The sequence below is a fragment of the Protopterus annectens genome, chromosome 1.part1, assembly GCF_019279795.1.
Source record: "Protopterus annectens isolate FY-2018-M chromosome 1.part1, PAN1.0, whole genome shotgun sequence".
Lineage (NCBI taxonomy): Eukaryota > Metazoa > Chordata > Ceratodontiformes > Protopteridae > Protopterus > Protopterus annectens.
Window position 1 is genome coordinate 21306470 of NC_056726.1, and position 23831 is coordinate 21330300.

Genomic DNA, 23831 nt, shown 5'->3' on the forward strand with positions numbered 1-23831 from the left:
TTTTAACACTCAAAATTTACCTTCCCGCCAGATAAAAATTCTAAAAAAAAATATTTTTTTCAGCATATGAAATTGACAATTCAAGCCCTCATGGCTAGAGTGGAAGAAGTATATACTTTCTTACCCCACCTATCCAAAGCCCTTGCCTCTTTATCAGAGGGACAGGATTTTTAACAACAGAAGCTTTAACACCTTTAGGCCCCTGAGAAACAGTTTCTGGGTCCGCCCTGGGACTCTTAAACAAATACTTATGAGCTTGGGCACCCTATAATACCTATCAGGCTTAACAGGAGCAGGAGGCAAGGAATCAGGGTTCAGAGAAGCCTCTGCAAAAACATCCTCCACCACATTCAACACAGGAGGAATAGCTAAGGGCCTATGCTGAGGCAAAACAAGAATTCCCTAAGCCTTTTTCTGGAGTCAGAGTAATCTTGGCCTTCCCATTTAAAGTGCTCCCTCATGGAGTGAAGAGTCTCTGAAAATGAAAAATCCTCAGGAGGAGAAGCTGAAGGAGTGGAATCATCCACATCAGAATCAGAATAAGCAGGAAACTCCTTGCAAGTCTTCCACAGAAGACTCTGATGCCTGAGAACACTGTACAAAACTATCAAACTCCAGTTCCACCCTAGGCCACTTATCAGGTGGGGCATAGAACCTCTAATCAGAGTAATCAAATCTTCAGCCATTTTAAGCATATGTTTCTTAGGCACAGAGCCCGAAATGCTAGGAGAAGCCCCTACAGAAGCTGAACTTGGCCTTCCTCTAAAAGAAGCTCTGGAAACAGAAGGAGAGGCCCTAACTACCTTGGGAAGAGAGGAAGAACAGTTACCTGAGAAGCCCCTCAGCCTGGCCTACTTCCTGAGAGGGCACATCCTGTAACAGTAAAGTATCTGCCTGAGACTCCATGAGAGACTCCTGGCAAAACCTCTGGCTCCCTGAGCCTTCTAAAGGACCGGCGTCCGGGACTGCGGTTCCTCACCCCTAGACTTCACTGTTTTGTCCTTGCGCTTCTTAGATGAAGCGGCGCGGAGCATCCGGCGGCATAGTATAATTGCAACGCTTCCCAAACACTAACCTAGCACAATCAAGCCTCCTCTTAATAGTGCGCTTTTAAATCTAGCACAAGGCGGCAACCAACAACGTCGTGCTCAGGCCTAAACAAGGTATACACAATGTATGATAATCCCTATGCGGTATCTGCTTCCCACAAGAAATACAGTTATTCACTTTTTCTGACATCCGGTAATATACTGAGGCAAGTTAAAAACCAAAATGTTCCCAACGGGTTACTTAGCCAACTCTGTACTCGGTCTGAAACTCCGGTTTCGGAAAATCTCAGAACGCCAACCTGCACTCGCAAAATTGCTTCTGCATCGGACCATGCGGCAAAAAAGACTGAGGAAATGACGTCGGTCATGCGCATTAGTACCCTGACGTACTGACGTCAGTCTAAGGCGCCATGACCGACGTCAGCCTTATACTCTGGTATTCGGGCCGACTGGGACGCGGACTATACCCAATTGTCAGGACTGCAGCAAGGGAAGACGAAGAACATCATTCCTCACACTTTAAAAGCCTGTCAATTCAGAATAGGAAAAAAATCTAAGTTTCAGAAGCACCACTTTCCTAACCTTATCAAAAGTTTTTCTACCCTTATCTGAAGGGAAAGGATCAGAATTAACAACATGCTTAGCAAAAGCTGCTTAAACTAAAGCTATGGTCCCTGGAACAGGTCTGGGATTTGCAGCACATAAAAACTTGAAAGGCTGAAGAACTTTACACATTCGATCTGCTTTCATTAGGGGCAGCAGGTTGACTGTCAGGGACACTACAGGATGCAACAAACATTCTCCAATGTTGACAGCACAGGGGGATGGGTGAGGGTTCTGGGAATTCCAGTTGTAGCAATTCACAGCATCTTCTCAGCAACTGAGAAACCTCAGTGTTTTCCCACTGATAACAATGGCATACTGCAAAAATAGTGTCAGTGAAAGTAAATCCCTTCACAAGGGGATTCGGATACCATGCTCTCCTCAGAATCTGAATAAGAAACCTAAGAAAAACCTGCAGCTCTCCTGTCACATTCCCCTACAGATTCCACATCTTGAATGTATTCAAGGAAAGAAAAATTTATTTTCCTTTTACCAGAAACCATCTTACAAAAGGTTAATAATCTGCACAAAACTCTGAGCAAAGAACACATTACTCCTGTCCCGAGAAAAAGAATAAAAGGTTAAGTATTTAGTTTTCAGTCTCTTTTTAACAGGAAAGTTGGGTAAACAGACCCAGTATTGCCAGCAACAGCTTCTCCAGGGATGGGGCACATCATTTGGGCTAAGAAAGACATATTCCTTGCCCCTTCTCCCACGATGAGGAGAAAGTCTTTGAAATGGTCCTCATAGTTTTACTATTCATACCATTGATTGTTAGGTGGTGCTGCGGTAGCATTGTCGCCTCACAGTAAGATGCTGTCTGGTTCGATTCTCAGCTAGAGCGTCTTCTGTGTGCAGACTTGCGTGAATGGGCATACCTTCGTTGAAGGTTGTGCATCAGGCCTGGCAAGCCGGTACGTAAAAATCAACTGCCAATCATTAGTGGACCGGAGTTCCGCTGTGGCGACCCCTAACCGGGAAAAGCCGAAAGACACAAACAAACCATTGATTGTTAGCAAGGGAAGCAATGTGGCTGTACCAGCTGTGATAAGTGCTTGGACAAGTGCATACCAAAAGGGGCTTTACGCTCAATGATCAGCCTAATAGGTGCCACGTAAGGTGGAATGATTACATACATAAACTTGGACGCCACACCTTTACATATAAGCTGTGTGATGAAAGCAGACTTCCTTACCATAATGGATACATGTCACAGGTTCCCAAACCCTTAGTATAGGATCAGTTTTCGGTGGTATGTTATTAATGTGATAGTTAAAATACGGGTTATGTTTACAGAAGGCCATGATTATACATTTCTTGGCATTTAGTTTTAGTCCACATTTTTGACCCTAGCTATTTGTCTGGGGCAAGTCCTCTTGTTGGATCATGGTGTCTTCTGGGGAGTTTATGATGGCACCAAATTTGCAGTCATCTGCAAACCTGGTGAGCCTCAAATGGAAGGTTCTGAGAATGCCACATGCAAATCTCCTGAAAACAGTACTAGTGGCAACAGCCCTGGAAACTGCATCTATAGCGTCAACACACACTTCAAAAATAGTAGTAGTAACCCACGAAATAGAAGAAACTAGACTACTTAAAAGTGGATTTTTCCTCACAAAAAGAAAATTCAGTTAAAACATTCCTCATACTTTAATATATGAGCCTGTCAGTTTAGAACAATAAAAATCAAAGTTTCAGAAGCACCATTTTCCTAACCTTATCAAAAGTTTTTCTACCCTTATTTGAAGGAGAAAGATTAGAACTGACAAAATGCTTAGCAACAGCTGCTTTAACTAAAGCTAAAGTTACTGAATCAGGTCTGGGATTTATAGCAAATAAAAACGTGAAAGGCTGAAGAACTTTATACATTCTATCTTCTTTCTTTAGGGGCAGCAGGTTGGCTGTCAGTCAGGGACACTACAGGATGTAGCAAACATCCTCCAATGCTGACAGCACAGGGGGATGGGTGAGGGTTCTGGGAATTCCAGTTGTAGCATTTCATAGCGTCTTCTCAGCAACTGAGAAAACTTAAGTGTTCTCACACCTTTAGATATAAGCTGTATGATGAAAGTGGACTTCTTTACAATAATGGATGCATGTCATTATAAGTTCCCAAAGCCCTTACTATGGGATCAACTTTCAGTGGTATGTTATCAATGTGATACTTAAAATAGCAGTTACTCTTACCGAAGGCTATGATTATACATTTCTTGGCATTTAGTTTTAGTCCATGTTTTTGACCCTAGCTATTTGTTTGGGGCAAGTCCTCTTGTAGGATCAGGATATCCTCTGTGGAGTTTATGATGGCAACAAATTTGCAGTCATCTGCAAACTTAGTCAACCCAAAATGCTTAACATTACCTCTGACCTCTGAAAAGTAATGCCAAAGAAAAGTGGCCCAAACACTGAATCCTGGAGTATGCACGCACTCGAGGCCCTTCTCAGTATGGAGAACATCGATGTCTGTGCTGTGACAGAAACTCAAGGCTCCTGAGAGCACCCCAGCGCTATCAGGTTTTACCTCATATCATGCGTTCCGGCCCCAAAATCCGGACAATACCAAGAAAGGAGGGGGGGTATCCATATTCATCAAGGACACCCACACCTCAAGACTGGTGGCAACGCACGATGCATCGGAGACCATCCAGGTGCAATTAACCATAGGCAAGACTGCTCTGCAAATTGTAGCATGTTACAGGCCACCCTCACAAACTCAGGAAACTCACATGGTCTTCCTGAAAACACTAGAGGGGATAAATGTATCACCAAACACCATCATACTAGGTGACTTCAATTACCCTAATATAGACTGGGAACACTACTCAAGCCCAAACACCCTAGCCCAAAAGTTCCTGGAATTCATAAACTCAAATGCCATGGAACAACTAGTCACCATCCCCACAAGAGGAGATAACATACTTGATCTCATCATCACGAACATGGGAGCACAATGTTCAACACCGGAAGTATACCCCTCACTGGTGAGATCAGATCACAAACTAATCTCGCTGGAGGTCCTCATCCCACCCCACCTGAAATAAAAAGACCACAGTAAAGAACTTCTCAAAAGCCGACTTCACACTTCTAAAGACTAGTGTGGTCTCCTTTCAGGCCCCGAGCCGTGGAAAACAATACTCAAGCCGCTGAATCACTTACAAACGCCTTCTACCAGCACCTGCAGGACTGCATGGATAAGGCAATCCCAAGCAAAACAAAGACTCTTTGTACCAAAGGCAAGCGTCCAGTCTGGTGGACCCCAGCCATAAACAAACTCTACAACAAAAGGAGGAAGCTACTACAAGATAGAGCAAAATCCTTAAAAGGTAAGACACCCTTGATCACTATAAGTAAAAACTAAGAGCTCTCATAAAATCATCCAAAGCAAATTTGAGAGAAAAATAGCTAAAGACTCAAAAGACAATCATAAGGCCTTCTTTAGCTATGTTAGAAACCTAGGAGGAAACTCCCAGATATGCTCAGAACTAGTTCAAAATGATGTGAAGATTACTGATCCTACAGACATTGCCAACATACTGGCTGACAGGTTCAGTGCAAACTTCTCCCCTCCCCAAAAGGACAGATATCTATAGCAAATGAGTCCAGCCCCCCAAACATATCCAGCGCCCAAGTGAGAACTGCTCTCTCCAAAGCAGAAAACACAGCAGCCATGGGACCCGATGGTGTCCCCGGCTGTGTGCTCCACGAACTCAATGAGGAATTAAACCCACAGCTAGGGCAGCTGTTTAATCAAAGTCTTACCTCTGGATACGCACCCAGGAGTGGCGCACTGCAACTGTGGTCCCACTTCACAAAGGCGGTGCCTCCACAGACCCTGGAAATTACCGCCCATTAGCTTGACAAGCCTTATCTGCAAAGCCATGGAGAGGATCATAATGGACCTCATAAATAAAGACATAGGAATTTGCAGACTTTGGATCCAACCCAGTTTGGCTTTGTCAAAGGCAGATCATGCCTTTTAAACTTGGTTGACTTTTTGAAACAGTCACCAAAGCCATTGATGAGGGAAAGGCAGTCCATACAGCCTACCTCGATCTGGCTAAGGCCTTCGATACAATACCCCACTCGGGTATCATTGAAAAACTCATCAGCTTAAATGTTAACCCATACATCACAAGATGGGTTGCAAACTGGCTGAGTGACAGAACCCACAGGGTCAGAGTTGCTGGCGCCATGTCAGACTCAAAGCCTGTCACAAGTGGTGTCCCACAGGGCTCAGTCCTGGGCCCACTCTTGTTTGGCATCTACTTTTCCAAGTACAAGCAAACACAGGAGGGTTATGGCTGACAAAGTTTGCAGATGACTGCAAACTGGGCCATAGTAGAAAACACATCTGACACAGATATCCTTCAGAAGGGTCTCACAGTAACGGATAACTGGTGCCAGAGCCACGCCTAAAGTTAAATGTCAAAAATGCATAGTCATACCCTTGGGAAAAACAAGGTTACCCCTAGCTACCAAATAGGTGGCAATCCACTGAGCACAGAAGAAGTTATCAGGGACCTGGGGACCCAGGTTGATAGTAGTCTGTCATTCGACACCCATGTAGCTAAAGTAGTTAGGAAGTCCTTCTACATTGCCCACCTTATCATGAAGGGATTCTCATCTAGATCTAGGAGGTCATAGTCTCCTTTACTCATCACTCATCAGACCAATGATTGAGTACAATGCCCCATTCGGAATGTATCTGACCCGACACTTGCAGCAGCTGGAGAGGCCACAAAAGTTCCTCACCAAAAGGATAAAGGGTCTCAAAAATCTGTCCTATGCTGCCCGACTGAAAGAACTCCAGCTCTATTCAGTCGCCACGCTTGCTCAGAGGTGACCTTTGCCTAACATACAAGGCCATGTCAAACCCAGATTTGATGAATATGCTTCACCTCAAAAATCTAGATCCATCAGAGCCACAAGGGCGGGAGACTTAAACCTCGACACGGCTATTAATAGGACGTGCTGGAGGGATAGATTCATCACCCAAAGACTCCCTATGCTGTGGAACAAAATCCCGGTACATGTGAGGCAGAGCACCTCGCTGGCCTTGTTCAAGAGAAATCTTGACCAATGGATGGGAGATCGCAGATATACCCCAGGAATTACCTCAGTGTCACTGCTCGACAGAGGCACAGCAAAATAATGGGTATAGTTCCCCATACTAAAGGGGTGGCGTAAGCCACAAAACAATGGGCTAGGCTTATAAATGCCCTCGGGCAGATAGCCTAGTATGAACCTATGAACCTATACCATTAGTTACAGGTCTTTTGGAGGAGGTATAGTCACCCAACTTTACTTTCTGGATTCTATTTATGAGGCAATTTGCTAGCCAGCAAGTTGCACTGGAATTTACATTTAGCTTGGTGAGTACTATTCTTAGTGGGAAAAAATGCTCCAGCTGCAATCACCAGACAAAGAGCATTAAAAGTAAACTTTGAATCCAGGAATTAAGTTTGCTCCTCAACAAAAAGCTATGGTCTTGCAAATCAATGGGGAATGAGACATTATTTAAAACTTCCACTCTTCTAGAAGTTGGGAAAGACAAAATAGCAAGTAGAGAAAGGTTCATAAATTTTAGCGTTGTGAGAAAGAACTCAAATACTCCCAAATCCAGAAAAAGTACAGTTTTGTACCTACCATAAATGTAGATGTTCGAGTGCTAATACAGCTGCAGTAATGACATATGGGTTCTCTGCCGTCAGGCGATCCCTCGGTCGGCCGAATTCCAAAGTCTTGGTCCGGCGTCGGTTGTTGTCGCTTCTTTTCCTGACGTCAGTGAGGCAGGAGTATATAAGACACAGCCGACGCCATTTTCTTCAGTCTTTCTTGCCCCAGATGTCAGGTGCCCCCAGCAGGAAGGCAATACATAAATTATATTTATATACATGCAATGCAATGTAATCAAAAAACAGTAGTTGCAAGCAAATATACCATAGAAGGATAACCCAAACAGTTTGTATGAAGAGGGGTTAGGTCCTAAACCTTTACCAAGAGGGGAAGGAGGGAGGGAAATCTGTACTGCAGCTGTATTAGCACTCGAACATCTACATTTATGGTAGGTACAAAACTGTACTATGTTCATCGTGCATACAGCTGCAGTAATAACATATGGGTAGAATCCCAAAGCTACGCACAGGGTGGTAGGCACTAGGTAAAACTGGGATGAGCTAGAATGCCCTGCAAACACAGCAGTAGCAAAGCCTGCTCTGGTTTTGGAATATAAAGGCAGGTGGTAGTGTCTTGTGAAGGTATGTACAGAACTCCAAGTGGCTGCCTCCAAAATATCTTTGGTGGGAACTCCTCTGAGGAAGGCTGTAGAGGTAGCTGTGGCCCTGGTGGAGTGGGATCTGATGCCCGTAGGGAGAGATTTTCCATGATAGGAGTAACAAAACCATATGCAGTGGCCTATCCATTTTGAAATTGTCTGTTTGGTCACTGGCTTCCCTTGAGCTCCTACAGCATAGGACACAAAAAGTTGTTCTGATTTCCTAAAAGGCTTTGTTCTATCCAAATAATAACGTAGCTGTCTATGGATGTCTAAAGAGTGTAGCAGCCTTTCCCCTTTGTTTTGAGGATTGGGGTAAAAGGTAGGCAAGTGTATGGCTTGATTTAAAGCTACCCTGGATACCACTTTAGGCATAAATGATGGGTTGGTTCGAAGGGAAACCCTGTCCTGATGGAAGATGAGAAAGGGCTGCACAGCCATGAGGGCCTGTAGTTCCGAAACCCTACGAGCTGAGGTAATGGCCAGAAGGAAGGCTGTTTTCCAGGACAAATGTTGCAAATCTGTTGAGGCAGCTGGTTCAAAGGGAGGCAATGTTACTTTTTCTAGAATATAATTAAGATCCCAGGCTGGCACTGGTTGTTTCCTTGGTGGTCTTATATTCTTAGCCCCTCTGAGGAACTGTCTTAAGAGTGGGTGAGGGAATAAGGGTGGATCCGTGTTGAATTCTGCAGAAATGGCTGAGGCATGGATTTTTATGGAGGAAAATGAAAGTCCACTGTTCAGCAGCTCAGCTAGATACTGTAATACCTGTGGCAAATTTAGTTTTGAAGGGTCCTGGCCTTTTTTCTCATTCCAAGAGCAAAACCGTTTCTATTTTGCTGAGTAAGCCTTTCTAGTAGATGGCCGTCTGGCCTCCAAAATGACATCCTGTACCTCTTTGGGGAGTAAGGCCTGTTGAGGTGTTAAGGAATTTTCCATGCAGCGAGATTGAGTGTTTTCAGCTGACTGTGAATAGTTTTGTAGTTGTGCTGAGTCAACAGAAGAGGCATTAGGGGTAGGGACCAGGAGGAGTGTGTGTTAGGCTCCTCAGGAGTGGGTACCAGTGTCGTCTTGGCCAATCTGGAGCAATCAGTATCTCTGTTCTTGCTTTCAAGAGCACCTTGGGCAGAAGAGGCAGAGGTGGGAAAGCGTAAACTGTCCATGCTGCCCAACTGAATGAAAGGGCGTCCACTCTCCAGGCCTTTGGATGAGAGGTCCTTGAACAAAACTTTTCCAATTGATGATTCCTGTGGGAGGCGAAGAGATCTATGTCTGGCCTCCCCCACGCTTGTATTATCTCTGTAAACACTTGAGGACGCAATCTCCATTTGTGTGGATCTGTCATATTTCTGCTTAGATCGTCTGCCAGCGTGTTTTCCAAACCTGGCAAGTACTGTGCTTGAAGTTCGATTTGCCATTCCAGAGCCAAGTTCCAAAGTGTCATGGCTAGTCTGCACAGGGGGTATATGAATGTGTTCCTCCTTGTTTGTTTATGTACCACATAACTGTGGTGTTGTCTGTTCTTATCAATAATTGTCCTGGATGCAGGAGGTCCTTGAAAGCTGTAATTGCATTTATTACTGCTAGCATTTCTTTTTGATTGATGTGAAGGTGCTTTTCCTTTTGGGACCGTTTGCCCTGAATGCACCTGTCTGTCATGTGCGCCCACCAGGCGTAATCTGAGGCGTCTGTTGTGATGACTTGATTTGCTTGAGGCTTGCAGAATGGGAGACCTGCGTTTGTTTGACATGCTTGAGCCCACCATAGAAATTCCTTTTGCAAACATGGAATTATTGGTATTATTGTCTCCAAACTGTGGCTGTGCTGAAACCATAGGTTTTTTAGGTACCACTGAAGTTTCCTCATATGCAACTTTGCACATGGGATTAAAAGAATGCAAGATGCCATGAAGCCCAGAGCCTGCAGGATTTTCCTTGCAGTAAGCCTGGTACAATTTGCTAGCATTTTGAAGTACTGAGTTAGTTGCCTCTGCTTTTCTGGCGTAAGACAGGCCATCTGGGTGTTTGTGTCCAAGTTGGCACCCAGGAAAGTTGTTTTCTGAGCTGGTGTTAGCCTGGATTTCTCTTTGTTGATTGTGTATCCCAGAGCATTCAGTAACCGTGTTGCATAAGCCAGATGTTCCAAAAGTATGTGCTTGCTGTCAGCTTGGATCAGGCAGTCGTCCAAATAAGGGTAAATTTGTATCCCTTGAAGTCTGCAGTAGGCAATTACTGATGCCAGGCATTTCATGAATACTCTGGGCGCAGTAGACAAGCCAAAGGGCAATGCAGAGAATTGATAGTGAAAAGAACCTGCAAGAAATCTGAGGTAACTTCTGCAGCTTTGTCTGATTGGGACATGCAGGTATGCCTCCTTGAGGTCCAATGTTACCAGCCAAAACCCCTTGCCCAGCATGGGAAGAAGCTGCTGTAATGTGAGCATCTTGAATTTTGGTACGAGTAAGAATGTGTTTAGGATGGATAAGTCCAAAATGGGTCTCCAGTCGGTTCCTTTCCTTGGTACCAGAAATAGCCTGGAATAAAACCCTTGACCTTGTTCGTGAGTAGGTACCTCTTGAATAGCTTTCATGTCTATGAGCTTTGAAATTTGTAGTTGTGCCTCTGCCCTTTGATTGTGTGGCAGGTTTGGCATGCCTCTCATTTTTGGAAGAGTGTGAAAATGAAATCTGTAGCCTCTGTTTATAACGTCCAGGATCCATTTGTCTGTTGTGACCATATGCCAATTTCTTGCAAATAATGCCAGCTTTCCTCCCAAGGGTGCTGCCAGCTGAGACTTGCTTGGCATGGAAAGGAGGAAGTCATTGGGTTTCTTTCCTGTATTGCTGTGCACTGTTTCACCACCTCTTGGTGCTGGAGCTTGCCATTGCCTGCCTCTATAAGATCCTTGTGATTGACCTCTGCCCCTTGTGCGCCTATATCTTCCTCTTTGGGGCCTGTCCGTGGCTGGAAAGGACCAGTTTTTAGAAGGCCAATTTCTGCTAAAACGTGGTGGTTGAACCTGTAGAAAAGCTTTGACAGTTTGCATAAATTTGGCTTTTTCTTCCATTTTCCGTAGTATCTCCTCAGCATTAGTACCAAATAGCACATCCTTTTGTAAAGGAGCATCTAGTAACTTAGCTTTCACATGATCAGGCAAGATTTGTTCCCCAAGCCATGCATGCCTACGAATGACTGATCCTGTAACTGCAGCTCTACTTGAGGCCTCTAGGGCATCATAACCACATTGTAAGGTGCGTTTACCCACTTGTTCTGCACTATGCATCATATCCTGCAACTCCTTCAAATTTGGTTGTTCAGGTTGAGACATTTTATTTCTTAATTGTGATAACAGAAACTGCTGATATTTAAGCATATGAAACTGACAATTTAAGGCCCTCATGGCTAGGGTGGCCGAGGTACATACCTTTTTTCCCCACCTTTCTAAGGATCTTGACTCTCTTTCGGAAGGAAGTGGATTCTTAGCAGTAGAGGCCTTCATTCCCTTGGGGCCTTGAGAAATGGTTTCAGGGTCAGCATTATGGCTTTTGAAAAGAAATTGGTGAGAGTTAGGAACTCTGTAGTACCTATCAGGCTTGACTGGGGCAGGAGGCAGGGAATCCGGGTTAAGGCAAGCCTCCGAATAAACATCATCAAGTACATCCAAGACAGGAGGTATTGCCAGAGGTCTGTGTTGAGGTAACAAAAGAAATTCCCTCAGTCTTTTATTGGAATCAGAAAAGTCTTGGCCTTCCCAATGGAAGTGTTCCCTCAAAGTGTGCAAGGTTTCCCCAAAAGAATAATCCTCAGGGGGAGATACAGAAGGAATGGATTCTGCATCAGAATCTTCAAAAGGGGAGTAAGATTGATCTTCTACATCAGAGTGTTCTGGAAAAATGGAGCCCTGATCAGAAGAGGGAGAATCTTCCTCCACTCTGGGCCTCTTGTCAGGAGGGTGTTGGGAACCCCTGATAAGAGTAATTAAATCCTCAGCCATTTTAAGCATCTGTCTTTTAGGCATGGGGCTTGTGGATGGGCCCTGTGCAACAGGCCTCTTGGGATGCCTGGCTGATTTGGACTTAGTAAAGGCCTTAATGGAAAAGGAAGATGAGGGTCTAAAGACACTATGGGTGGAAGTGGACCTGTCCACATTAGGAGACTCAACGCTCACAGTGGCTTCGGTGGTTGTAGTCTGGGTATGGGCCGAGGTACCTGTGGTCTCGGGTACAGAAGACCCCGCCAAGGAGGTGTCGTCGGTAGTCAGGGACTGCATAGGCGTCTCGCTGAGAACCGGACCACGTGTAGGCGGTTTTGGCGTCGTGTCGGTCCTTGCGTTTTTTGGACAAAACGGTAGTCGGAGTCTCCGACGACATTTTATAATCAAATGCTTTACCAAATAAATGTTGGGCGAACTCCGCCCGATGCTTGATAGTGCGTTTATTGAAAGTAGCACAAAAGCAACAGCCCGAGACGTCGTGGCCTGGGCCTAAACAAGGTATGCAAAGGGAATGGAAATCCTTATGCGGTATTTGCTTCCCACAAGAAATACAATTGTTAACTTTTTCGGACATCGGTCTGAGGCAAGAAAAGTTTCCTCAACGGGGTACTTAGCTTTAATGAAGACTTCGGTTTCCAAATTTTTCGTAAATTCAGGAGCTGGCCGACCGGCACTTGCGAACTGCTTCTGCTTGCAGCAAAAAAGACTGAAGAAAATGGTGTCGGCTGTGTCTTGTATACTCCTGCCTCACTGACGTCAGGAAAAGAAGCGACAACAACCGACGCCGTACCAAGACTTTGGAATTCCGCCGACCGAGGGACCGCATGACGGCAGAGAACCCATATGTTATTACTGCAGCTGTATGCACGATGAACATGTGCAGTTATGCAAGTAAACCTACATTACAGTAGACGCTCAAATGATCACTGCTGCAGTAGACTTAATTATATATGTGTAGGATATAACAGATGGTCATTCTGTACTCAGCCTCTTACAGACTCCTCCATAGAGATTTAGGTCTCCAATCCTACTTGAGTTCCTCCTCATTTGCAGAACTAATGGTATAGCAATACTTGGTTAAAGGAACTAAACCTTCATTACCAGATAAACATATTGGTAGGACAGATTCATATCCTAATACATCCCTCACCTTTGGAATACTCTTCCACTACAAGTTAAGCAGAATAGCACCTGGCAGCATCAAATGCTCTCCAGGTCTATCTCGTCTTGCCTTCCTTGAGGCTAGAGGGAAATTCTGAACAGGTTTTTTTTGGCTACGCTTGAAATAAGTCTGCAGACTGACTGCCTAGTACTTACTATGAACCTGTAGTAATCCACTCGAAAATGTTATACTATAAGTTGGGAGAGCGGCAATTTACTAAATGCAGCAACACTACACTTTAGCAATTTTTTTTTTTTTTTTTTTTTTTTTTTTTTTTTTTTTTTAAACTTGGAACCAATTTTAGTACACAAGGTATTTGTAACCAAGTTCTTTTTGCAGAACTTGGGTGTGAGAGGGTGACTTAATGACTTCCAGTTTACTGTCCTCAACAAACTTGGTTAGCCAGAGGTCTTGGTTCATGGTGTGGAGATCAGAAAAGTAAATGGCAAACAAAAGGTTTCCAGGATGGAGTCCTGTAACATACCACTGGTTATCTTCATACTCTCTGATGTGGCACTTTTTAACCACAGCATGTGGCCTTCGTTCTTTAGCCAATTATTCATCCATCTTACCACCGGACGATCTATCTGTAATGCATTAAGCTTACTGTCAAAAGATCTTGAACACATCAAGGTATGCCATGAGGACAGAATTACTGTTATCAACAGTTTACGTTAACCAGATTCATTTGGCAGAATCTATCCTTGGCAAAGCCAAATTCCTGTGGTTTACCTCAATAACATGTTCAATGTCATAGTTTTATCAGATCAGTTATAACATGCTCAATGGCTTTGCAAACAAGACTTGTCAGGTTGATGGACCTGCAATTCCTTGGATCTGTGGTGGGGCAACCCTTGTGGAGTGGAATATAACCATGTACCTGGTTAAGAAGTCCAGTCATATGTTAGCTTCACCTGGAAGATAAACTACCATCACTCTATGCTTATAGGTAAAGGCATGTTAACATAACATATCATCAATACCATTATGCAGAGATGAAAAAAGCCTCCATGGTATTGTCAAAAACTTAGGTGACACTCCACTCCCTGATTTATGGCTTTCTGGAAATCCCAGATTCTAAAAACTCTTACAAGTTTATTTAAGATACAAGACACTCTAGAGAGAAAAAAAATGTCTTGCGCTGAAACAGACCCAAAATGAAATTTTAACCACAGGTCAAAGCATCAACTGCAGATACCTGAGAAGACAGAATTTCTGAATGATTCATATGAACTGCAACAATCCACCACTTACTTAACCTTTCTGATGACGGAAAAAAGTTATGCACTCACCATAACCTTCCATCTGAGTAGTTAACCTTCATTTTCTTCAACCTGTGGGTCTTCGGATCAGAGCCAGCAACTTCTCAAGCATCTGCTCCGAGCTCCTCCCCCCCTTACCCATAATACACCACCATCTACTACATTCCCTCAGATGCTGCAAACCAAACTAACCAGCAACTCAAGCTAGAAAGAAACCATAACATGATCATAACATGAGAAGGTTAGTGGGAAGGAGGGTGGGAAGGTTGAAGAAAAATGAAGTATAACTACTCAGATGGAACGTTACGGTGAGTACATAACTTCTTTGTCTGAAGTAGCTGACTTAGTTTTATCTTCAACCTGTGGGACAGAGTCCCCCCAACTACTCACATCCCTGGGAGGCCCTCAAGGAAGGATATTCCGGAGCACCACACAGCCAAAAGATGCTCTCCCTCTAGAGATTAAATCCAACTTATAATGAGAAATGAAGGTATGCCACTTAGCCCAAGTCGCTGCCGCACAAATGTCATCCAATGACACCCTAGACCAGAAAGCAGCAGACATCGCCATAGATCTGGCAGAGTGTGCTTTAATCGGACCAGGTGGAGACAATCCTTTGTCTTTGTACCTCTGCAAAAAACATAAGAGTAATCCATCTAGCTAAAGAAACTTTGGAGATGGTCTTACCCAAAAAGGGCTTAGAAAAAGACACAAAACTGGTCAGACTTACAGAAGGACTTTGTTCTGTGCAAATAAAAATGAAGTTGTCCATGAACATCCAGTAAATGCAGTTTATATTCACCTTTGTTTGAAAAATTTGGGAAGAAAACAAGCAGATTAATTGTTTGGTTAATGTTTTGGTAAGATGGAAGGACTCGTGCTGAGAGAAACCCTATCCTTATGGAAGATCGAATAAGGGGGCACAGCAGACAAGGCCTGAAGCTCAGAAACCCTCCTAGCCAAAGTAATAGCCACTAGGACGGCTGTCTTTCAGGACAGAAACTTTAAATCCACGGAAGCTGCAGGTTCAAAGGGGGGAGCAACCAAGGCCCGAAGAATCAAAGTAAGGTCCCAAGGAGGAACAGGATTCTTAACTGGAGAGCATAAAAGAAAAGTGCCTTTAATAAAAGCCTTACACAATCTGGAAGAGGCCAGGGCATTCAAGTTCTCGCCAACATGAAAATTTGAAATAGCTGCCAGTTGGACTTTCACAGTGGAAGAAAAGGTTGAAAAATGCTGGCTAAGAAATCCAGGACCGTGGATACAGGGGCCGTAAAAGGGTCCAGCTTTGTCAGAGATGCCCAAATAGAAAATAGTTTCCATTTACTGCGGTAAATCTTCCTGGTGGAAGACTTGTGAGCAGCCACCAGAATAGTTTTAGTGATGACGAAAGAATGGGAGTCCTACCAATTAAGGGAACTGGAGCAACCAAGCTGTCAGCTTGAGACTGTCCAGGTTGGGCGGACAGATGCCAGAGAGATGAGAAATGAGATCCGGGCAGGGATCTAGAATCCGAGGAGGAGCTAGAATATGAGACCAGAGGAAGGGGAACCAAACCTGACAAGGCCAGAATGGGGCAATGAGGATCACCTTACACCCCAGTGGACAAGCCTTCTGAAGAAACTTCGGAATGAGTGGTAACGGGGGATAAGCATACAGAAGCCCGGGAGGCCAAGCATGGACTAGTGCATCTCTGGGGGGTTTCCCTGTGAAGGAATCAGAGCAAAGAACTCACTGCACTTCGTGTTGGAAGGAGATGTGAAGAGAGTGCACCAAGGCTGACCCCACGCAAGGAAGATCTGCTCCGCTACTGTCTACTTCAGAGACCACTCATATGCCATCAGAATAGCCCGACTCAGTTTGTCCGCTAAAATGTTGGAGCATCCCGGGATGTGCGTTGCAATCAGAAACCGACGGATGGAGATCGCCCACTCCCAAACTCTCATGGCCTCACGACACAGAGGGTAAGACCTGGTTCCTCCCCGTTTGCTGATGTACCAGACAACAGACATGTTGTGTGACTGAATTGCAATAGTTCCCAGAGGAAGAACAGTGTGGAAAGCCTGCAATGCTAAAAACACTGCTCTCATCTCCAGTACAATGATGTGCAATCTGGTCTCGATCTGGGACCACGTGCTTTGGACCATCCTTCCCAGATAATGCCCCCCCCCCACCCTAGCTGGGAGGCATCCGTGGTCACTGTGGCTTGGGCTGTGGATGGAACAAAGGGGTGCCTTGCTACAACCTCCGGTGACTGGACCCACCAGAGAAGTGACGCCCTGCAGGCTTTGCTGCTATGAATTGAGTCTTCCATGGGGAGATCCAACCAAGACCACTGTACAGCTAGAGTCCATTCTAGAACCCGCATGTGAAAACGCTCACAGAGGAGGAGATAAATTGCAGCAGCCATAGACCCCAAGGCTCTGAGAACATCCGCCGCCATCGGCAATCTGAGGCCAAGGATCAGTGAGACAGGAGCCCTTAGATTCTACACCCTGTCTAGAGTTAGGAAGACTTTCAACTGAAGGGTGTCCAGCCGTGCCCTGATGAAGTCTAAGATCTGTACAGGATTCAAGAGTGACTTGGGAACGTTGACTGTAATCCCTAAAAAGGCTGCAAGATGTAGGAAGAAATCCCTGGCTTGGCAAAAAAGATGCTTAGTGGAAGCAGCGAGGAGACGATCATCTAGGTAAGGGAATACCCGAATCCCCTGAAGCCTCAGGTGAGCAGCTACTACCTGCCATTACCTTAGTAAACCACCCTGGGGGCTGTGGTGAGACCGAATGGTAGGGCTCGGAACTGGAAAGGACTGGCTCCCAACTGGAAGTGAAGAAATCTCCTGGAGTTTCTGTGCATCTTGATGTGGTAGTAAGCGTCCTGGAGATCTATCAAACACATCCAGTCGCATTCTCAAAGAGAAGGTAGAATGGACTGCAGGGTGACCATCTGGAATTTCTGTTTGGCAGCAGCCAGGTTTAAGGTTGACAGGTCCAAAATGGGTCTGAGGCCCCCATCCTTTTTGGCACTAAAAAGAACCTGGAGTAAATGCCTAACCCGGACTGATCGGGGGGGGGCGGGGCAGTTCGATGGCTCATTTTTGAAGCAGCTTGGAAACTTCTAGCACTGCCGTCTCCCTTTGAGCGGGTGGGACATCTGGGAGGCGCTTTGGTCCGATTCTAAAGGCAACAAACGGGATGGTGTAACCTCTGAATATTATTTGTAGCACCCGGTCTGCAGTTAATGACTCCCATGCTGCCGGGTGCAATGATAATCTTCCCCTGACTGATTCCAGAGTACGGCAGTCGGGCAACCCCTCAGGGGTGCTGCGCAGGCCTGTCAGAGAAGGGCTCCTCAGACCCAACGTTCCTCAGACCCCCTCTGTCTCTGAGCCGGCGTCCATCAAGTCCCCCTCTGCCTCTAGGGGACGAGTTGTCCAGAGAATCCGGGGAAAACTGAGATTTCCAGAACATCTTCTTTTGCCCTCTCTGATTCCGGAAAAGGATCTTTGAGGGTTAAAGAAGCGGATTCCGACAGCAGACAAGGTCTTCCCGTCTTTCTCACTCTGGACTAGGGTGTCACAGATGTTCTTCCCAAAGAGAGAAGAACCATCGTAGGGGGCATTCGTGAAAGACGCCTTGAAGCGGTCCTCAACCTGACAGTCTGAGCCAAGTGTGTCGCCTCACAGCAACGCCAGACCCAGCTGCCCTAGCTGCTCCTTCAGTAGCATGAGGAAGGAGGTGCATGGACGTGTTCGACACTGACTTCAGAGTAGACACCTTCGCGGAGAACAGATGCTTATTCTCCTGCGACAAAGACTCTGGGGGCAACTTGGCTAACTCCTAGACTAGATCCCGCTGCAGTCGTATGACGTGTGCCAAGTAGTTCAGCACTTGGATGGAAAAGGTCAATGAAGAATACACTCTATTCCCAAATCGATCCACAGTCCTGGATTCCTTATCCGGAGGGTGGACCGAGGAACTCTCTTCAGCCAGTTCCTTCTTGGTGACTGCTGCAACCACCATAGGGTCCACAGGAGATCCTTTATAGCAGGCTGGTCTGTCAGACGGTGGAGAGAGAATTTTATCCGGGTGATCTGGTATTGGCTCTACGGTGTCCAGCTCCTTCCATGCCCAAGTGGTGACAAGATCCACTAAAGGATCCGCCGGCGGGGACACCCAGGAAGTAGATGGGCCCATGCCAAAAGCCTCCAGGAACACTGATCTGTCCGAAGGTTTTGGGGCTGACCAACCTCCCCTCTGGCAGAGGATCTCCATGATGTCTCCAAAGAAGACATCCTTGGGAGGTGACCTAGGAGAACCTTCTCCTTCATCCAAATCAGTGTCCTCGGTGAGCGACTCAGGGGAGTCCCAAGTGCATCCTTTTGCACATGTGCTTACGATGCCCCTTCTCAGTGGGACTCTCTGAAGAGGGCTCGCGAGCAGTGGGGAGTTCTTCCAGGGGAACCGCCTGGTGCTCCTCTAGCACGGGCTGTCCCTGAGACAAGATGAAGGGAGTCGCAACCGAGTCCAAGGGAGTCTGGGCAGAATCCAAAGGAATAGGCTGGGGTCTCGATCCTTGGGAGAGAACCCTCTCCACCACGTCGAACGCTGAAGGACAGCAAACCTCCTCAGAGTCCAACAAGGAGGAAGCTCTCCCCGGGTCCATCGTGAGGACTGGAGCCATGGTTAAGGTAACCGGAACTCTGAAGGAACGGCCTGGATCCGACAAGGTCGGAGCCGGAGACACATCCATCCCCTCGGGTCCGACTCCCAGTCCTCGGCCCACAGAGCTGCTCGGATTCGAGGAACTCAAGGTAATCGCCGGAGTCGAGGTTGGTGGAACCAATGGCGCCGAATCCAGGGCTCCGAAGATCCTCGGATCCATGTACCCCGAAACTGAAGGCCGGATCGGGGTGGAAGAAAGGCATCGAGGTCCCCCTCCAGAAGGAGAGGGGCCTGGCAAGACTCCCATCTGGATTTGGGTCTGAATGAACCGCCTCATCATCCTGTCCATGTCCATTTCTGAAAGACTCAAAGTCGAGCGAGAGGATGCAACCGACTCGGATCTAGCTGGTCAATGGGAGGATCTGGAAGAAGGTTCCATAGGTTCCGGGGAAAATCTGGGGGAGTGGAGCCAAGGAGAAACAGGTCTAGAAACGTTTGAAGGTGGGCGAAGCAAGGCCTCCTGATCATGAGACCTCTTACGGGGCCTATCCTCTTTCTTTTCCTTATCCCTCCTTCTCTCTGAATCCTTTTGTCTGTCCTTTATGTCTTTGTCCCTTCCTTTAATAACATCCCCTTCAGCAGGTCTAATGGGAGGGTGTGTCCCAGCCAGGGGGGGGGGGGGGGTTGAGCAGGAGCTGCAGTAGAAGTAGTCGAGGTCATAACCATTGACAAGTCTAAGATCAACGCTGGAAGCAGGTCTTTAGCCACGAGTTTAGCCCATCTCTTAGGGCCCTCGGACTGAAACCTGCACAAATGCTGCATTGGACGGACCAGTGGGAAATGCCCAAGCAAACAACAAACAGAGTGCGGCCATCCACTGGTGAAAGCTTATGGCCATATGCTGTGCATTTTTTAAAAGTTGGTTTAGGCTGATCAGACATCACAGCAAAAACAAAACAAACACCCAGTCGCCAAAAAAAACCTAGCCTGACCACGCACACGCTAAGGAAGGAAAGGAAAACTACCTCTTTTTTTTTTTTTTTTTGTAAACTGGCAAACTAGCGAGGGGGAGGAAAAGGGAAACTAACTCATTGAAACTCACTAAAACAATCCGAAAAGCAGTTACAGTACCACTGAAAGCTCAGAGCTACGGAGATCACGATGCTGTTGCATGAAGCGGCAAATGAGATCTGAGGGAAGGTAGTAGATGGTGGTGTATTATGGGTAACAGGGAGGAGCTTGGAGCAGATGCTTGAGAAGTTGTCGGCTCGGATCCGATATGGATCCGAAGACCCACAGGTTGAAAATAAAATGAAGTTAACTACTTCAGATTACTTGTTTAACAAATTTCTCTCCTATTTTCTCTCTGGAAGTCTTACATCACTGAGACATCAGAATGCTCACTGATGTATACCCAAGAATCCTTAAGAACTTTTTGGCTGACAGCTGTTTAGAATAATACACTGAAAGAATATTAAGGTTTTCCAAACCCTGAATTTTACACCCTCTTCTTGTCAGCATCTAACTCTGCCTCGAACACTACCTTCCTCTTGGATGGGAACCCAGCCAAACTTCATCTACAGCATGAAAAACACCAGCAAATCTAGGAGAAAAAAAATAACCAAATCACCAGTATTACACAAGCTGGTTGTGAGACAAGAGCTACAAACAGTAGTGTGACAGAGAAATTACGGACAGCCTTCAAACTCAGTAATACCATTACCAGTGAGACCTGGAAACCATCCAAAAAGCTGCAATAAAACCAAAGGGGAAAAGTCTGAACAGAAAGCACCTACCCCCCAACAAGTAAGCTCAGAAATCCCCTAAAAAGCCTGAATACTGTAACATGCCAAACCAAGCCAGTCAAATCCATAATCAACATCCACTTCCCTGGAATGCGGACACAATGCAGGAAAGAGTTATCACACGCAACAGATAGCGCACTTGCCCACAGTACAGAAGGTTGTGGACTCCATTCCCGCATCATATACAGCAACTGCTGAAACTGCAGTGAAGCACAAGGGGTTGTTGAGCTAACCTTCAGATGAGAAGTTAAACCATGGCCCCACCTGCTTAAGTTGGTGGTAGCTCTGGTGGACGTAAAAGAACCCATGACATCTACTGAAAAGAGTAGGGGTTCTTTACTGATAATCACCACTTATATGCATTATCTACATACTAGATATTTACATTACTTACACCTTTGTACAGTACAGAATAATTTATTAAACACTCCCTCCACCTTTTTTTCAAACCCAAAAATATACTTTCCAAGATTTCTAATAATGAAGTAAAGTTTAAATTGTAAATGGATATTTAGTCTCTCAGTCCATAATGTCCACAGAATAAAAAATATTTTAATCAATTTGTTTTACTTTTTTACCATAACACCTATATTCAAACATGCCCATGTTTAAAGTATTCAACCTTTGCAAAACCTTTCATTTTGTTTTTACATATTTCTTCCCATAACTTCTTTATTCTAGAACATTTCAAAAACACATGTTCTGTTGTTTCAAGTTCCCACAATGAATACATATTCTTTCTTGCTTTCTTTTAAAAGGCCTATTAGCTTTAACAGGTTATTTACCTACTGATGATCTCCAGAAAAAATCATTACATTCATATATATTGTTACACCACCTAAATCTCATTTTAATAGCAATTGTTTCTCTCTCTCTAAATGTTTTCAAGGAAAAATGAAACAATGTTCTTTCATAATATTCAAATACTATTGTTTCTTTTTTTTTTTTCAACGATGTTCACATTTAATTTCCATATGAAAATTTTGATATTCCTTTATATCACTTTTCCATCTTTTCTCTATCCTCATTTTTCCCCGCAAAACACGCATCATACAAACTTTAGTCTGTCAAATTCCTATTCTCTTTTTTGTAACTTACTAAGGCCCTATACAAATTCAATGAAGCCGCATGAACAATTGGGTTAATTAACCCTAATCCCCCCTTCACCTTTCCTTAAATACAAAATCCCACCTTTAACTGGATTTAATCTAGACCCCCATATGATCGAAAATATAATGGATATTATTTCTTTTTCATAGTTGATCAGAATCATATAAACACTTGCTACATATGTTAACTTGCCTAAACAAATAGAATTTATCAAATACACTTTTGCCTTGTATGACAATTTATGACTACTTTGAAAATGTGCACATATCTTAATTTCTGTGAAATTTTCTCTTATTGTTTTTTCTTACGATCATTTGATCCAAATACTATTCCTAGCATATCTATAAACTTTACGTTTAACTATATATCTTCTATATTTCCCATACATCAAAACCTTTAAGTTTATTTTTATTTATACATACACCAAGCATCTTTAACAGTTTTATAATTTATATATGGTTCATATGAGTCTACTAGGCTAACAACCACAAGGGCCTTTTTAAGCCTAGCCATGCATGTGCCAAGACTGAATACATTGAGTAGGAATGTGCACAGTTCATTGTATTGTGCCACTTTTTGCCTCATTCTATGTTCCCACTAATTCCCACTGTACTCCTCCTAATCTTGTTTTAATTACTGGAGGTTATGTCACTAATTATTCTGAGGAGAAATCAATACTCTAGTCAATACCCAGGATTGTATTTATTATTACAAATGACTGCTCATGTCCAGGAGGGTTGTGGGAGTTATCCCCAGTAAGAATTTAGTGCCCCATCCACTTGTCCAGGTTCCTTTTTAACAGTGTTGTAGAGGTGCTCTGTTTCACATGAATTGGCAGTCTATTCCAAAGACGCTGGGAGACAAATCTGACCCTCCAGCATGTCCTATACAAGTCACAGGCCATATTTACATCCCTGGAACGAGTAACTCTAGTCTACTTTGATTTACAGATGTGCAGCAAATTCATAAAGTTTGGGTCTGAGATTGCTCTGTAAGCCAGGCATAAGTCTTCCCCCAAGAAGTCTATACGATACTGAGTATAGTGAAAGGGACTTTAGTGGGTCTGTGTAAGGCACGTGCTGGAATCCCTTATCTTCTTGGAAAACTCTGAGGTCTCTCCATTTGCTGCAGGTGCTTTGTACAGTACATGCAGAAAGGGGCATTATACTCAATTATGGGCCTGACTAGTGACGAGTATACAGAGGTTACAACCTCCTTTGCTGTAGAGGTGATGCCTTTGCTTATCAAATGTACTATGTAGAAAGTCTTCCTTACTACAGTAGACACATGGTGATCAAAGTTAAGGTCGCAGTCTACTTGCGATCCCATATCTCTTACCACTTCATAGGTACACAGAGTATTGTTGTTAATTTGATAACATGACAGGACATTGTTTTTACCTAATGGAATGATGCATTTCTTTGCATTCAGTTTGACACCATGACTAAGAAACCAGTCTTTGGTCTGTTTGAGACCCTCCTGAAGTATAAACCAATAAAACAGTGCCAGGAAACGTTGAAACTCGGTTCAAACAGTTTATTCCACAAACTTTTAAAACCAATGAATCGGCCAAGGCAAACGATAACTTGTATTAACGCTCTTATAACAACAGTACAGTATGCGTTTTCGTCCTTGTACATAGGACTTCATCAGACAAATCACATTAATTAATTACAAGCTTTAAATAGTGAATCAAACAATTTACTTGTATAAATTGTCCATAGACCTTTCTTTGATATTTCAAACCAACCCATCAGAATACATATGCTCATGAATATTAATGCCTATCAGGGAAATGTGCATGATTGCTTCAAATACATAGATTATTTACTCTCATTTAAAAACTGTCATGATATTCTTCTCTTAATATAAAATACATAAATATATATATAAATAAATATTTAAATAA

At 44.4% G+C, this 23831-nt stretch overlaps 1 protein-coding gene across 1 annotated transcript in view; it reads right to left on the reverse strand.

Moving 5' to 3' along the window:
* ZFR (zinc finger RNA binding protein) overlaps positions 1–23831 on the reverse strand; it is a 1793456-nt gene that overhangs the window by 1681772 nt on the left and 87853 nt on the right. The gene's annotated exons all lie outside the window — the stretch shown is intronic.